Raw genomic sequence first — 16,479 nt, forward strand, 5'->3', positions numbered from 1 at the left:
TCAAGGATACAGTATTCCAGCAGCGGTCGCACCAGTGCTAAATACAAAGACAAAATAATCTCTATACTCCCTCTCAAGATCCCCTTGTTCATGCATCTAAGAATTGCTTTAGCCCTTTTGGCCACAGCATCACACTGGGAGCTCATGTGCAGCTGATTCTTCATCATGATTCCCAAATCTTTTTCAGACTCACTGCTTCCCAGGATAGAGTCCCTTCATCCTGTAAGAGTGGCCTATATTCTTTGTTCCTAAATGTATACATTTATATTTAGCCATATTAAAATGCATATTGTTTGCTTGCACCCAGTTTACTGAGTGATTCAGATGGCTCTGTATCAGTGACCTGTACTCTTCATAACTTAGGCTTGAATAGAGACTGGGAATGGATGAGTCATTACACAAAGTAAAACTATTTCCCCATATTATTCTCCCCCCAACCCCACCCCACCCCCCACTGTTCCTCAGATGTTTTTGTTAACTGCTGGAAATAATCTACCTTGCTTGTCACCATGAAAGGTTTTCCTCCTTCCCCCCCGCGCTGCTGGTGATGGCTCATCTTAAGTGATCACTCTCCTTACAGTGTGTATGATAAAACCCATTGTTTCATGTTCTCTGTGTGTGTATATAAATCTCCCCACTGTATTTTCCACCAAATGCATCCGATGAAGTGAGCTGTAGCTCAAGAAAGCTTATGCTCAAATCAATTTGTTAGTCTCTAAGGTGCCACAAGTCCTCCTTTTCTTTTTGCGAATACAGACTAACACGGCTGCTACTCTGAAACTCTTCATTACTTACCACTCTCCCAATTTTTGTACCATCTACAAATCTGATCAGTGATGATTTTGTGTTTCCTTCCAGGTCATTGATAAAAATGTAAATAGCGTAGGGCCAAGAACCAAACCCTGCAGGACCCCACTAGAAACGTACCCATTCGATGATGAATCCCCATTTACAATTACATTTTGAGATCAAAAAGAAAAGGAGTACTTGTGGCACCTTAGAGACTAACAAATTTATTAGAGCATAAGCTTTCGTGAACTACATCTCACTTCATCGGATGCATTTGGTGGAAAATACAGAGGGGAGATTGATATACACACACAGAGAACATGAAACAATGGGTTTTTATCATACACACTGTAAGGAGAGTGATCACTTAAGATAAGCCATCACCAGCAGCAGGGGAGGGAAAGGAGGAAAACCTTTCATGGTGACAAGCAAGGTAGGCTATTTCCAGCAGTTAACAAGAATATCTGAGGAACAGTGGGGGGTGGAGTGGGGGGGAGAAATAACATGGGGAAATAGTTTTACTTTGTGTAATGACTCATCCATTCCCAGTCTCTATTCAAGCCTAAGTTAATTGTATCCAGTTTGCAAATTAATTCCAATTCAGCAGTCTCTCGTTGGAGTCTGTTTTTGAAGCTTTTTTGTTGAAGTATAGCCACTCTTAGGTCTGTGATCGAGTGACCAGAGAGATTGAAGTGTTCTCCAACTGGTTTTTGAATGTAATAATTCTTGACGTCTGATTTGTGTCCATTCATTCTTTTACGTAGAGACTGTCCAGTTTGGCCAATGTACATGGCAGAGGGGCATTGCTGGCACATGATGGCATATATCACATTGGTAGATGCGCAGGTGAACGAGCCTCTGATAGTGTGGCTGATGTGATTAGGCCCTGTGATGGTATCCCCTGAATAGATATGTGGACAGAGTTGGCAACGGGCTTTGTTGCAAGGATAGGTTCCTGGGTTAGTGGTTCTGTTGTGTGGTGTGTGGTTGCTGGTGAGTATTTGCTTCAGATTGGGGGGCTGTCTGTAAGCAAGGACTGGTCTGTCTCCCAAGATCTGTGAGAGTGATGGGTCGTCCTTCAGGATAGGTTGTAGATCCTTGATGATGCGTTGGAGAGGTTTTAGTTGGGGGCTGAAGGTGATGGCTAGTGGCGTTCTGTTATTTTCTTTGTTGGGCCTGTCCTGTAGTAGGTGACTTCTGGGTACTCTTCTGGCTCTGTCAATCTGTTTCTTCACTTCAGCAGGTGGGTATTGTAGTTGTAGGAATGCATGATAGAGATCTTGTAGGTGTTTGTCTCTGTCTGAGGGGTTGGAGCAAATGCGGTTATATCGTAGCACTTGGCTGTAGACAATGGATCGAGTGGTATGATCTGGATGAAAGCTAGAGGCATGTAGGTAGGAATAGCGGTCAGTAGGTTTCCGATATAGGGTGGTGTTTATGTGACCATCGCTTATTAGCACCGTAGTGTCCAGGAAGTGACCCATGGAAAAGAAGCCCTTCAGGAATTCCACCATGATTTCAACAATTTCCATCCCACCATCAACCTCAGCCTGGACCAGTCCACACAAGAGATCCACTTCGTGGACACTACGGGACCTCATTCCACCTCTTCCTGCCCCCACTCCTCCCCTTTCCCAGCCAGTGCCTTCTGCCTGCAACTGAATAGCAGATCAGCAGCAGGTGGGAGGTGCTGGGGAAGTAGTGCACGCCAGTGGGTGGTGAGTTGGCACCTATGTCCATGCTCTTCTAGTAGTAGGTCCATGTAGAAGATAACAGCTGTCCACTGCTACCGGTTACTCCATTAGCTCACATGGAAGATGACTGTGCTGTGGATCTAAAGATCCCACCCCTGCAGATGACCTCTGTGTGGCATCAGTATGGTTCCAGATGCTGAAATTTTTGGCTTTTAAATTTTTGTAAGATTTTGTTATAAAATTAGGAAGTTGTATCTAAAAAATTCTGGGAAAAGAACATGAAGGTTGCAAAGTCAAGCACTCTGACACTAGGAAATAGCAGAATTGAAGATGCCCATGAAACCTTTGTTTGGCCCCTTTATGTGTTATATATTATGAAACAGTCTTTAATTACATGATCACATACTGTTTTTTCCATAGGAGCCCTGTCTCAATCAGTGCACAGGATGGATGCTGTTCCAAGGATGAATCAGGGCTGTGTAGTGAAGGAGACCGTTGTCTATAGGAGCCCTGCCTCATTTACTGAGTGGGTTGGAAGGTGTGCATTGAAAGAGGCAGGGGCTGCAGGAAGAGGCAGGATAGTCTCATGGCTAAGGCAGCTGAGTGACATCCTGGGGGAGATAGATTATCTCCCTGCTTTTGCCTCTGAGTTCCTGTGGGACATGAGGTGAGTCACATAAACTAACATTTTCCCAGGTAGCTGCTGCATGTTCCTCATTTTCTGAGCACTCAACTTGGGACACCTGGGTCTGATCTGCAGAAATGCTGAGCACTCACAGAAGTCAAGGGGAGTTCCTCTCTGAATAAAGTACTGTACATATTAAGTACCCTGAACAGGCCTACTGACAGGAATTCTGGGCCCCAGGGCTGGGGTTATCCTTGGGTGGGTGGGGCCTGGGGCAGAAGTGACGACTCAGTCACTTCCAGGATGACCCCATGCCCGCCCACGGGGCCCCCCAAAGTGTGGGGCCCAGGCCAGTCGCACAAGCCTAGGAGCCCTGCGGCCTGCCCAGGTGATTTAAAAGGGCCCAGGGCTCCGGGCTGCTGCTACTGCGGCAGCAGCCTGGGCAATTGCCCCCTCCCTCCGTCAGCAGACCTGACCTTGAATGATCAGGCCCTAGGCATTTCAAATTGGGCACCCAAAATTAATTGACATGACCATTTTGGCTTAAGCCTCCATGCCTCAGTTCCCCGTGTGCAAAACAAGGCTAATAATACCACCTCATAGGGGTACTGTATAAATAGTACTTTACAGACCTGAATGAACTTAAGGCACATATCCACAAATGGACAGGCGCTGCAGTGCTGAGGATGGCGGTGCCCGAATTTTAAGCACCTAGAAAATCCCAGGAACAACACTGCGATCCACAAAGCCTGAGTTAGGCACCAGGGCTCTTCTGCAATGAATGGGGAGAGCCAGGTGCTAGAATGTGATACACAAAAAAGTCAGCATGTTAGATGGGGAGCTGCCCAAGCTAGTCAACAGGAGATGCCAAGGAGAGGGGTGTGTGCTAAACCCCACCCCTCTCCTGGAGTTACGAACCTAAATCTAGGCTGTGTAGAGGTGCCCCGCTCTGCTTAGCAATCCATAAGTGGGAACCTGCCACCTCGAATCAGGTGGTGTAGGCACCTAAGCTGTTTCTTGCACGAATGGGTTAGGTGCCTGCCTTGCTCTATACAAAATGGCCCAGAGAAGGAAGTGATGCTGGTGCAGTTCCCACCTTACAACTTTTAGCTGAATGGGTAGAGCACTCATCTGGGATGGGGAAGACCCAAGCTCCCCTTCTGCCTGATTGTGGGGAAGGGGTAAGGATTGATCAGGGGTCTCCCATCTCTCAGGTGTGGGCTCCACTCCCAGAGCTATGGGATATTCTGATGTGGGGATTCCTTCAGTCACTCCTGGTGAAGCTGTTCCACTGTGGATAACTAATGAAAGTGATTGGAGTAGGGGGACTGAATGCCAGGTCTCCGTTGGGGGTGTTCTGAGCACTGTGCTACAGAATCTCTCATTTTATATATATATATATATATATATATAAAAAATTGTATAACAGGCAAGCTGACAGCAAAGCAAGCCCACAGAATTTAGCACAAATCCAGATTGTACACTAACTGCAGGCTGCAACAGATCAAAGATGACATTGCCACACGTTATTAACATAGTAGCATTGTCATGTGTACAGTCCCTTTTATTATAGCTCAACTTTTACCTGACTGGCTTTTCCTCTAGTCGAGTCAAATCAGCCCAGTCGATCAACTTAAGATAAAACAAACCAATCCGACCTTAAATCCAGGGCTTGCAGTCGCCCGCCCTATTAGTTCCCTGGAGATAGACTTGCATGGGGCTACTGCCATACTATCAGCCCCTGCCTGCCTTCCTTCCTTGTTCAGTTCTCCTCCATTTATAGCTGGGCTTGTTCTCCTTGTTGGTCGCAGCTGAGGGTACTTGTCTCCATAAATGGCAGTTCTAGCAGCTGTGCTGAGGTCAGCCTGGTTGCCTATAAGCAGGGAAGGTGCTGGTCTGTATGGGGTTTGTAATCCCTGCTACAAGCAGTATCCCCTCAAACTTTCATGTCTGTGTAGTAGTACTCTTCTGTTGCAGGCTATAGCCACTAGAGGGTAACATGGCCACATCAACTTGTACAAACCAGATGTTCCAGGCAGTGGTATGCAACATTATGGAAAGACAGATATACAGATATAGTTTGTAATTTCTCCCCCTAGAAAACAACTTTGAGATAGATTTAAGGTTGTGGGTAAATGAATATTGATGCCATTACAATAATATCACCATAGAACATTGTATTTATAAAATACAAATATTTGAAAGTGAGAACATTCACAGCTAAGGTTCCCCAACCTAAACTCTGATGACCGTAACCCTCCTAATAGATACAGGAATATCATTACTAGTCCAACAACTTTAGATATGTTTCCTATTGTTGATTTCAATGGAGCTATGCTGATTCACACCAGTTGAGGATCTAACCTGATGAAAAGGGATGTTCTACAGATGCTGGCTCCCATCTCTCCTCCATGGGAGCTAAGAAAGACCTATCTCTCCGAACAGGGTTCTCTCGTGTCTGCAGCCAATCCATGTAGAATGAACGGGATAAAGGCACATTTCTGACCCATATCCAGAGGGAGGGGGTCTCAAAGCCACACTGAGAGGGTGAATGAGAGGGCTACACTGTGGTTACTAATCTATACACAGAGAAAACAGCCTTAGCTCTCTAGATAATTGCCAGATGGTGGGCGGTCTAGGATGTAATCTCCGGACCTTTTAGGAAGGATATGGCCACTCGCCCATAGCAGCAACAGCAGCAGAATGGGACTGTAGGAAGGTCAAGTCAGGTCTCCAGCCTGCAAATTGAAGGTAAGACAGAGAATGAGAGGTTGGTATGCCTAGTTTATAACAGGCGAGCAGACTAGCAGTGGAAGAAAGAATATATTCTGATATATTTGATTAATAAGTGTGTGTTACAAAACTCTCTGGCCTCGAGCACCTCCTTACAACACAATAGGGCAGCGGAGCAGCTCTGCTTTCATTTTCCCTTGGTCTCCCTCAGCTCCACCCAGCCACCAACACCTTTCAGCTGCTTTGGTCACTCAGCCCTCCACTCCAGCTAAGCCACACACTCCCATCCCTTCCAGGATTCTAGTGTCCATAGGCCTTACACTCAGGCCTGTAAATACTTTTCCCAAGGCACAGCACCTCTTTCTTCCGCTTGACTCCAGCAGTCAGAGTGTCAGCTTTCCATTTTGGCTGAAAGGCAGCACCTTTAGCAGAACAGCATCTCCCCATTTCAAGGCTCTGCTCGGGCACTGGGCTCAATACCTAGTGTCGGGGAAGAGCACTGCCTACTAAGCCAATGCCACCACTGCCTGAAGATAGCTAGGTTTTATTTGGTGGAGTTTCATCTGAGTACAGACCAAGCCTCAGCCTAACTTAATGGCGGAGCCCCAATGGAGTTGCAAGTACAAAGAGAGAAGATAAGAGGTAACTCAGCCTCCTCACATGGAGTGTCAACTCTCAGCTTTTCGAGGTCTGGCTCCCAATGTTTTTGTCAGTCCCTCTAATTCAAACTCCTACTCTTGGCCACTCGAGACAGATTCATGACCCACTGGTGCCGTTTTGAGATTGGTGGTGAAACTGGACACACAGGTTGCACAAAGCCCTAGTATAAATGCTCCCAAACCTTGCTTGAGTGTCACAGTGTTAACAAAAAAATTTCGATTTGCTGAAAGAGGAATTTGCTCATATAAGTTCTGCGGCTGTGGAAATGTATCTTCCTAAATGTATACGTGGGGGCCATCTTTAGTGGCCCCCACGTATACATTTAGCAAGATACACAGTTATCCCTTGGTCTCATGATCATAAGAAGAGACATTGCTCCTGATGTCCTGCTCCCAGAACACATAGGCGTCTCTGGCAGGAGAGTCTCTTAACTGTAGTCATAGCAGAGGCTATAGCTGCCACAAGTTGCAGCCACTAGAGGGTGACGTGACCACAGCACCTGAGCAGGTCAGGCAGCCCAACCAGAAGAGGAGGGTATACGTGCCCATTACAACCTATAGCATGTTTCCCTCAAGAGTTTAGGGCTGTAAGCCCAGGGTCTGAGCAGTGAGGCTGGTAAACCCACGTCAGAGACACGCCTAGCCCTGCTATGTTGCTACAGGAGAAGAGGAAGGAGTAGGCACCGGTCCACTCTCCCAAAGCTGCCCAACCCTCCCTCGTGTACCTTGCTGACTCTCCTCCTGAACTCTCACCCATGGGCCCCCTGTCCCCCACCTCCCTGTGCACTGGGCTATGTTTTTGCACTTGGAAAATCTGGTTACCCTGGAGAGGTGGGAGATGCAGCTTCAGGGGAGGGCAGGAGTATCAAGACTCCGCTATGGCACACACAGAAAGGGAACAAAGGGGAGAGTGACCTGCCCTCTTTGCGCCAGAGCTCAAACTACCCATGACATAGATGGGGTAAAGCCAAATCTCCTGCCTAGGATGTAAGGCACTCTCTGCAATTAGCCATGGGGCGGACCCCAATCTGCTCTCTCTGAAGAAATCAAAGGGAGCCAACACAATAAACATCTGCACTGCCATCACCGAGCCACAGGGTGGTGTCACCCTCTCTCTGTCATGCACTCGGACAGGAAGGGAGGAAGGGGTGTCCCCACAAGGATGTTGGCTGGCTTGCTGCTAAGTGGCATGGGGAGTTCATGTAGCTGTAAGCAAAGAGGGGAAAGCCTGTGGCAAGCAAAGGCTGGTGCAATAGCTTTTGATCTTCTTGGAAGGGAAGAATTTGGATTGCTCACGAAAGCCAGGGCTGGAAAGTGCAGCCAAGTGCTGTGCAAGCATCTGCCGGTGCCTCTCACTCCTGACCTGCAACACCCCCTGTTATTTCAGCCGTGGGCTCTGCGTGTGCACACTCACCCACTCCTGACCTTGCTGTCTCTAGGCCTCTCCAGAGGACCGTATGGCAACTTGTGAAGCCCTAGACTGAGACCCATCAAACTCATTACACTGCCGACATAAACCAGAATTGGGGCTCAGGTCTTTTGAGGGGATAAACCAGTGCTTTCACCCCTTACATCCATCTTCCCAGGCCCCCTCCCAACTGTCCCTTGGGAAGTGACCCTAGATAATGAGGGGGTTCTTGAAGCTGTTCTGTGGGCTGCAGAGGGTCAGCTTTGGTGTCCTCATTGCTAACTCACTGTACAATTCCTTTAAATATTCTACTCCCACATTCCTGACCATTCCCAAGGCTTCTCATTCCTGTGTCCTGAGCCAATCTATCCACCCCACAGCGGCCATCCCACAGAGACCAACACCAGCCAAGGACACAGACAAGATCGCATTCAGCACAGACAAACAAAACGAGACACATCAAAGGCCCAGCCCCCGGTGCGGCAGGAGTTATGCCTCAGCTCCCAAGAATCTAACCCCAAATTCCCCACATGGGGAGGATTTATGCTCAGCCCCTAGGCATCTAACCCCAATCTCTGATCCAGTCAGATTTATGCCACAGTCCCTGGGAAACTAACCCCAGCTTCCCTGCCCCAGTAGGATCTATGCTCAGTCCTGGGCAATCTAACCCCAGACTCCCTGGCACAGTCAGCTTCATGGCCTTACAAATCAAAGCCCAGTCTCAGCAGCGCAGGACTACAGCCCTACCCCGGGGAGTCATGCCCCAGCCTGTCTTTCTAGCCACAGACATACCGACAGACCAAGAGCTGTGAGCGCTCCTCCCTGGACTCCCTCCCTTTTTGGGGGGTCTGTTAACCACATAAACAGGAAGAGCCTGGCCCTCCCCCCACTTCAGAGCTAAACAAGTCCCTGTATTCTGTGTGCCTGGCCTCCTGGGGGAGGGCTGTTGGCTGCCCCGACCACAGTCTCTGCATTTCCCCTGGCTGCTTCAGAGGGAGACTAAGCCCCTTATTCTCGACACAGAGCATGTCTCAGTGTAAAAGGGCCTACGTGAGACAGATGCAGGGAGAAAGGAGGTCACTCCAGGCTCTCCCAGCCCCTCTCTGTCACTCCCCAGCGACCACCTAGGGGAGAAGGGGGGGCCCTACAACACTGCATGTGCCCGTGGCTGCCCCCAACCCAGAGGGCAGCATGCCCTGAGCCTCACTTGGGTGCTCCGCCTTAGGAAGGGAGGTTACTGACACATAGTGAAAGGGAGCGCGGAGCACAAAAGGGCAAGGGCTCCTCTCCTGCCCCGGGGCCAGAGTCGACTCCAAAGAGCCTCATTTGCTCCCAGGCTTATTTTTAAAAGCTTTGTGGTGTTCCCTCCCAAAACCAAAGGCGTCCGGGCCAGTGCCAGGCCTGGCAGCTGCCGAGGAGGGCGTGCACGGCAGGGCCTGGAGAGCTGCAGAGGGTGCCCTCAAGGGAGGGGCTCATTTCCTCATGCTGCCAAGCTGGAGCTGGATTGTCCTTGGCTCTCAGAGACCAAAACTTTTAACCCTTGGCTCACTGCACCGTGGTGCAGGCAAAGGATTCAGGGCTGAGACCAGAAGCTGGGTCTCCTGCCTGGCAGCATGGAGCACTGATCCCGAAGGCACTGGCTCGCGCAGCTCGTCCCAGCCCCTGCCAAGCCACTATAGAGTGAGACTAGCCTGGACCTCCTCAGCACGATCCAACCCAGGGGACCAAGACACAAGACTGTGAGTGGAACTTGGGTCTCCCGTGTGTGTGTTAACTCCTTGGCACCAGTCCCAATGGCCACCGGACTCCCAGGACCCTGAGAGTGGGACTGGGATCTGGGTCTCTCACATGGCAGTGCAGAGCACTAACCCTGAGCAGGAAGGAACAAGCACAGCCCAACCCACCTTGATGTGTAGTAACTTCAGCTCATAAGGCAGGGCTCAGTTGACCCCCAGCTCTGCAGGTCCAGGGCACCACTCCACAGGTACCATCCCCTCTCCCACAGTGCTCTGTGCCACCCACAGGACGCTCAGTGCTCACCGGCTGTGGTGTTACTCCCTGCCTGTCTGGTGTAGAAAGAAAAGGGGTGGTTCCCCAGTCGAAGCCCCCTCGCATTCCTCTCTCCACCCCTTCCCACTCTCCCCAGGAATGCAGCAGCAAGCTGCACGTGGGAAACTGGAATCAGCAGAGACCTTGGATGTGTCAGCTCCCAGCTAAGTAAACAAGAGGCACTCTGGCAGGCATTCAGCCCCACAGTCAGAGACCTCATGGAGGGGTGGAGAGACACCCCTCCCCCCCCCAAAGTCTACAAACCTCTCTCCAGGCTCAGGCTCTAGCCCCGCACCCTTTTAACCCCATCAGGTCAGGCCCTGAAGGGAGCTGCCAGGGACATATGCGCCACATACTTGCCATGGCTGGGGGCTATTTAGGCCATTCCAGCTAAGGTCTCTGGGATCTGACCTGGCACAGCCCAGCTCAGGGGACCCCAGTGAGGCCCAGAAAGAAATGTCGAGCAGGATTCTGGGAGAGACTCTGCCACAAGCTGGGGTTAGAGTGCACATGGGGAGAGGAGTCCCCAGGACTGGGTGTTAGAAGAGAATCTATTGTGCTACCAACCCCCCTGCTCTCCCCAGGGGGCAGTCCGAACAGGCTGGATCCAAGGGAGAAGAACCTGAGCAACCAGGACTCAGCATAAGAGAAGAATGGACACTTGCCTATGACTCCAACCGGGGCATGCTCAATAGATGTTGGGTACAGGACAGCTCAAGGGGAGTGGAGTCGTCAGCTCTGAGTCTACACAGACTGGAAAGGTCTCCTTAGTAGCACTAGGGGGCATGCAGTTTGGGGGAAAGGCTCTATCATCCCCTTACAGACAGTCCTGATGGGTCCATTCCCATAGGAGAGCTCCCTCTCCCACCTCTGGCTACATTTCCCACCTTCTGCAGGTGCAGGGAAAGGGGCATCATGTGCCACAGCCCCACTTGAGGCGCTTTCTTGAGTGCCACCGACTGGCCGTGTATCTCATAACGAGCTGTTTGCCCCTCCCAGAACACTGTCTGGTTTGGGGGCACCCCTTGGGGGCGGCGGGGTCCGGCGCAGTGCTGCACAAGGCTCCAGGGCAGCTGTTTGTTCATCCCCCCCTTCCCCTGACCGCAGACTGTGTCCACCCGCCAGAGAGGCGGTCAAAGGCTGTGCCCGCCTGCTGGCCGCCCGCCCGCATCCCTATCGCTGCTCCGCAGGCACCAACTCCAGGAGAATGAGCCATTGTTTCCCAGCCTCACGGCCTCTTCCTGTCCTCATAGGCCTGAGACACAAACAAAGGCAAAGCGAGACGGTTTGGGGAGGAGACCGGGCCTGCTCCCCTCCTCCAGACCCTGCAGCATCTCCGCAGGCAGGCAGACGCCACCTCAGGGGGTGGGTGGGGAGACCCTTATTTTTAGCTGCCTCCCCCCTTCCCCAGGCCAAAAATACCCAAGCAGGAGGGACAGGCAGAGCAATTAGGATAAAATAGCCATCCAGCCCCTCCGTAGCTGCCTGCCTCCCAGCCTCCCCTTCCTCCTGCACTTCCACCCGTGCCCGTCCCCACACACATCTCCCCCCTCCACCTCCGTCTCACTGCCTTACCTACAGGCGCCCACTGCCAACCCCCAACCTTCCCTTCTGGCACCCTCCCCACAGTCTACCTCCCTTTCACTATCTCTCTCCTACAGTCTTCTGGCTCCATCTCCCCTTTTCCCCCTTCCTCCCCGTGCCCAGGCAGTCTCCCTGCGCCCTCTTCCCATCCGCCCCTTAATCTCCCCCTCCCTGGCCCCCCAGTCTCCCTCATTCTCCCCCCATCTCTCCTATTCTTGCAGTCTCCCCCTGCCCACCCCCTAGCAGTCCCCCAACCCCCTTCCTCCTGCCAGCACAGACAGGCTTTAAACTCCTGCAGATGTGCAAACCCCACCCCCTCATCTTCTGCTCAGGGAATACATTCGGGGGCGGGGAAGTGGACCCAGAAGTGCCCCCCGCCCTGTTGCTACACAGGCTCCTGCAGGAAAGAAAGCTGATATCTGAGCCCCCCTCTGCCCCTCCTGGCCCCTCAAGAGCCTGTGAACAGGAACCTGAGAATTAAGAGGGATTTTGGGGGGTGGGGTGAGAAGAAGACGAAGAAAAAAATCCTTTCCTGGCGCCTGGAATTCCAGAGGCGTTTCCGGGCCCCCGGCAGCTGTTCCTGATCTCCACTTACTGTCTCTAGTTTATACTACAGCCCCCCACCCCATGGACACAACCCCACCCTCCCCTCTAGAGGGGGCAAGCAGAGAGTGCCCCTGCCCAGGGCTTTCCATTGCCCCTTCCTCTGCACCCCACTCCCTCCAGCCCTCTGAGCCCACCTCTACCCTCACCACACTCATGCCCTGCCCCCACAGCAGGCACACCAGCATTGCAGTGCATTCCCCTCCACCATGCAACCGGGGCTGATAGGAAGCAAGGATGGGTGGGAGAGGAAGAGACAGAGATATAAAGATTGGGGGGGGAGTGAGAGAGGGAGCCTGGGAACTCAGCCCTCCGCTGGCATTTGGCAGCCAGCGATGCCTGAGCTCTCAGCATCTTCCCTAACTCCCAGGGGAAAGGCACCTCCTCTCCCACTAACCCCCTGGCCACAAGAGGAACGTGGCCAAAAACTCTGACCGTTGGGAAGAGGAAGATGGGGGAATAAAGCCCTGGAATTCCTCGAGCTTCTGCTATTCAATGGCCCCAAGATCTAGAAGCTGGGGGGGGGGTGAAGGAAAGGTCAGAAGTCACCTTCCCCCCCCCCAAAAAAGCCCTACTGTCACTCCATGAGACACACAGAGAGGGGGCAAGTGCCCAGTGCCAGAGGCTTAGGAGAGGGCCTGACAGACTGGCCCTGGCGGAGACGGGGGAGAAGGAAGCTGGATAACCCTAGGCAGGGTGTAGGGAGGAAGGCCCCCTCCCCTCCACTTGTGGCAGGGGGCTGTCTCTGCCCAGATGCCGGCAGTTATTCCCAGACCGTGTGGTATGCGGCCTCACAGCCGCTGCGAGGAGAATGGAAACATCTGGAAGTCGCCCGCAAATGAACGGCACTCCCAGTTAATGAGGAAACATGAGCCCAGGAGCCTGGGCAGCAACAGGATATCTGCTTCTTGTGTGCTGAACCAGACGCCTGCCCCTGCCCCCACCATCTCTCTTCCGGCCTCCCAAATAACTGTTCAGGGACCAAGCACTCAGAGACCCCACTCTGCCTGTGTGTGGATGGAGCTCTGGAGCCCCCGGCACAGCCCGCCCTCAAAGCGGCCAAGGAGAGCAGCAAGCCCAAAGATAGAGCATCGTTCGCAGGAGAGGGAGATCCCCTCCCACCCTAGCCATGCAGAGAGCACTATCACAACATGCACTGTCACCTACGGGTGGGCTCCTGGCACACACCCACAGCCCTCCTTGGCTCACAGACATGGGTCAGGGAAGGGCCACTGGCCTGACATGGAGGGAGGAAAGGAGGCCAGGTTGAGAGACAAGGGGTATCCCAGAAAGGCCAAAGGCCACTAATGAATGATTTTTCCTCTACCATTGGAGAGCACCTTCCAGCATCCGGGAGCCTGACTTTTTTTTTTTTTTTTTTTTACAGACTGCACTGTGGATGGAGAGCAGGCAGATACCCAGCCATTGAACGGCAATTACCCTTAAGCTGGGCTTCAGCAGCCCCCCATCCTGCACCCAGCAGCTCTCTGTGACATGGAAGAGAAGAATAACTGGAATCTCCTTCCTGATCAGGCCCAGCACCCTGGCCTCCTTCAAATCCCATCTTTCAACAAGCACCTCCACCAAACCCTAGGTGTGCGGCCATGGCAGACACGAGGAGAGGGAGGAGACGCAGGGCAACGAAAACTCAAAGCCAGATGGGGAGCTAGCAAGACACACTCTGAGTTCTGCTGCCCAGTCACTTGGCTTTTTATAGCATCCTCACCCCTCACCTGTGCATTAGATTGTAAACTCCTTGGGGCAAGGACCGTGTCTCCTTGTTTTCTCCATGCTTTCGATGCCACAGAAATCAGAGCTAATAATGACATCTCCAGCTGAAACTGTGGAAACACTTGAAAGGCAGGGTAGAAATGCCTATTGATTATTAACTAATTATTATTAATATTATTATTTATTTGTATTATAGGAGTGTCTGGAGGTGCCAGCTGCGATCAGGGCTCCACTACGCTAGGTGCTGCACATATCATAGTGAGAGACTGTCCCTACTCCAAAGAGCTTACAGTCTAAATAGACAAGACAGACAAAGGGTAAAGGAAAGGAAGGATTGTGTCCCCATTTTCCAGGTGGAGGGAGGACTGTATGGAGGTGGAATGTAATTACCCACTTTGGAATGGAGCTACCTGGGCTAACACCCCTGTGCTTGTGCCAGGGATCAAATGTCCTGGATCCCTTTTAAGGCACTTTCCACAGTACAGCACCCCTTCCACTGTGCTGGGCCTGGGTTCAGTTCTGATTCAGAGTGACCCCACTGAATGGCCAGGGCCTCTGGTTGCAGCAGCCTGCATGTTCCTTGGAGGTCTCCTAGCCCAATTGCACCCCAACCTAATCCTGCTCAGTTGATGGGTGGTTTGGCTGCAAAACCACCAGCTGGATTTCCACCCACTTTCCTGGAAACATAGTGGATCCCGCTGCCCTGGAACTCAGAGTTGCTTAGAGTGTGGTGGGGGAGGGGACGGAGAGCAGGAGGAAGAGAGAGTGGACTCCCTGCAGCCCCTCCCTGTGGAGAATGTTGCCCCCACCCCCATCTGGAAGAGATTTGTTCTGCATTCCCAAGCAGGGATGATTGCCACTCATCTGGAATCAGTGCTCCCCAGCACAGCCAGCACCGGGGTGAGTCGGGGGGCCCTGAGACCACAATGTAGGCACAGAAGTACCCATCCAGCCAAAGCCAACTTTGGCTGAGTAACTCCAGCTTGGGAGAGGTGCAGACTGAAGGGGATGCACCATGACAGGGAATAGGATTCCCAGATCCCTCTGGGGATGAATGAGATCTGATGAAAGGGCCTATCCTGCCCCTCTCCCCACTTCAGATGGCTTCCTCTAGTGGGGCAGCTCCTCTGCCAAGGAGAAAGAGATGTTTCAGACATCACCTCCCACCCCTCAAATCTATAGGGCTGGCAGGTTTGCTGCCCCACTAATAACTATTCCAGGAACGCAGGCTTTGCATGTTAACAATATGTTGCCCTAATGAATCTGATCTCCCCTTACCCCCATGAGACAGAAAAAATTATCCTTGTTTTACAGATGGGGAAACTGAGGCTGATTTGCCCAGGTCTGTGGCAGAACCAGGAATGGAATCTAACTCTCCACACTGTGTTTTAGCCCCAAGGCTATCCTCCCCCACTAACCCAGGTCTCACTGCCCCATGAGAGTGTACTCATACTCAGTGCTATTGGTAGGACTCTCCATCCCATCCCAGGCCCATGATATTACATGGGGCCACAAGTAGCCTATCCAAACTTCAGCAGAAACCAGCCATAACAGTGAAACTCCCCAGAATCCTATCAATTTTGTGCTGCTGCTTGGAAAAATTCAGAGCAGCTGTAGAGGCATTCAGGGTAGTCTGCAGACTCTGGAAGGTGACACAGCTCCTAACTTCCCCAAGCAGCTCATGCATTGGCACTAGTTATGTGGAAAGAGGAACCAAAGAGCAGAGGCCCAGGAAGGGGTGGAGAAGTGGTAGCAGCAGAGGTCCTGGAGAATGTAAAAGAGATAGACATCTTCCCCTACCAGGAACTAGAAGAGGGTAGAGCTTCAAACTGATCAGACACTTTGTAGACAGAGGTCCATATCAAAGATGGAGTTTCCCAAGCAGAGTCCACGGACAGCACCCTGGCATAATCTCAGCAGCATCCAGGTAGAGATGCCAAGGGTCTGAGTTTCATTCCCATCTTCCATTTCTCTCTCTGGCTAGCAGCTGTGCAGCAATTTTTTCATGCCTGGCCTACTCAGTGCCAGAGAGCCCCATTTCCTCTCCTCTAACTACAGGCTCCATATTGTGCCACCGGTGGGACCCACCATTCCATTCTGGCCCAGAGCTCCCACACAGAGCCACAGTATCTCATCCCACCTCTACCTTGTACTTCTTATCAACCAGACACTCCGCCCTACCTCTCCCAGGAGACTCCCCTCATGGTGATATTAATGCAACATTCCCTCCAGCAGGATTTTCCACCACACTCCTGTAAAGGGACAAACCCCTGGCAATGGAGATGATCAATACAGGTGCAGAAACCCTACGCAGTACCCCCAATAAGACCCTCCATCCCCACCCTACACAGTGCCACCAATGAGACCCTCCAGCCTTACCCTGCACAGGGCCACCAATGAGACCCTCGGTGATGTCCCAGGTGTTGAACTCAGGCCTGGGCCACCCCAGACAGCTGTCACGTCCTGGCCTCCTAAGCTCTGTCAAAACCTGGTGGACTGAGAAGCTAGAGGACTATAGTCTCAGGCAAGGCACCACCCACAGGAGCCCTGAATGGAGGATCCCCCAGCTCCACTGATTGGTCCAACCACTCTTTTTAAGCCAGA

The 16,479-nt window shown here is 51.9% G+C and overlaps 1 protein-coding gene across 1 annotated transcript in view; it reads right to left on the bottom strand.

Moving 5' to 3' along the window:
• The window catches only part of CARD10 (caspase recruitment domain family member 10), a 49,800-nt gene extending 33,352 nt beyond the window's left edge, over positions 1 to 16,448 (bottom strand). Inside the window, exon 1 of the mRNA XM_043520439.1 lies at positions 16,255 to 16,448. The gene's annotated coding sequence lies outside the window, so the exon portion shown is untranslated. The remainder of the gene's footprint in view (positions 1 to 16,254) is intronic.
• Positions 16,449 to 16,479: the final 31 nt, after the last annotated feature.

Source organism: Dermochelys coriacea, chromosome 1 (genome assembly GCF_009764565.3).
Source record: "Dermochelys coriacea isolate rDerCor1 chromosome 1, rDerCor1.pri.v4, whole genome shotgun sequence".
NCBI classification, from domain to species: Eukaryota; Metazoa; Chordata; order Testudines; family Dermochelyidae; genus Dermochelys; species Dermochelys coriacea.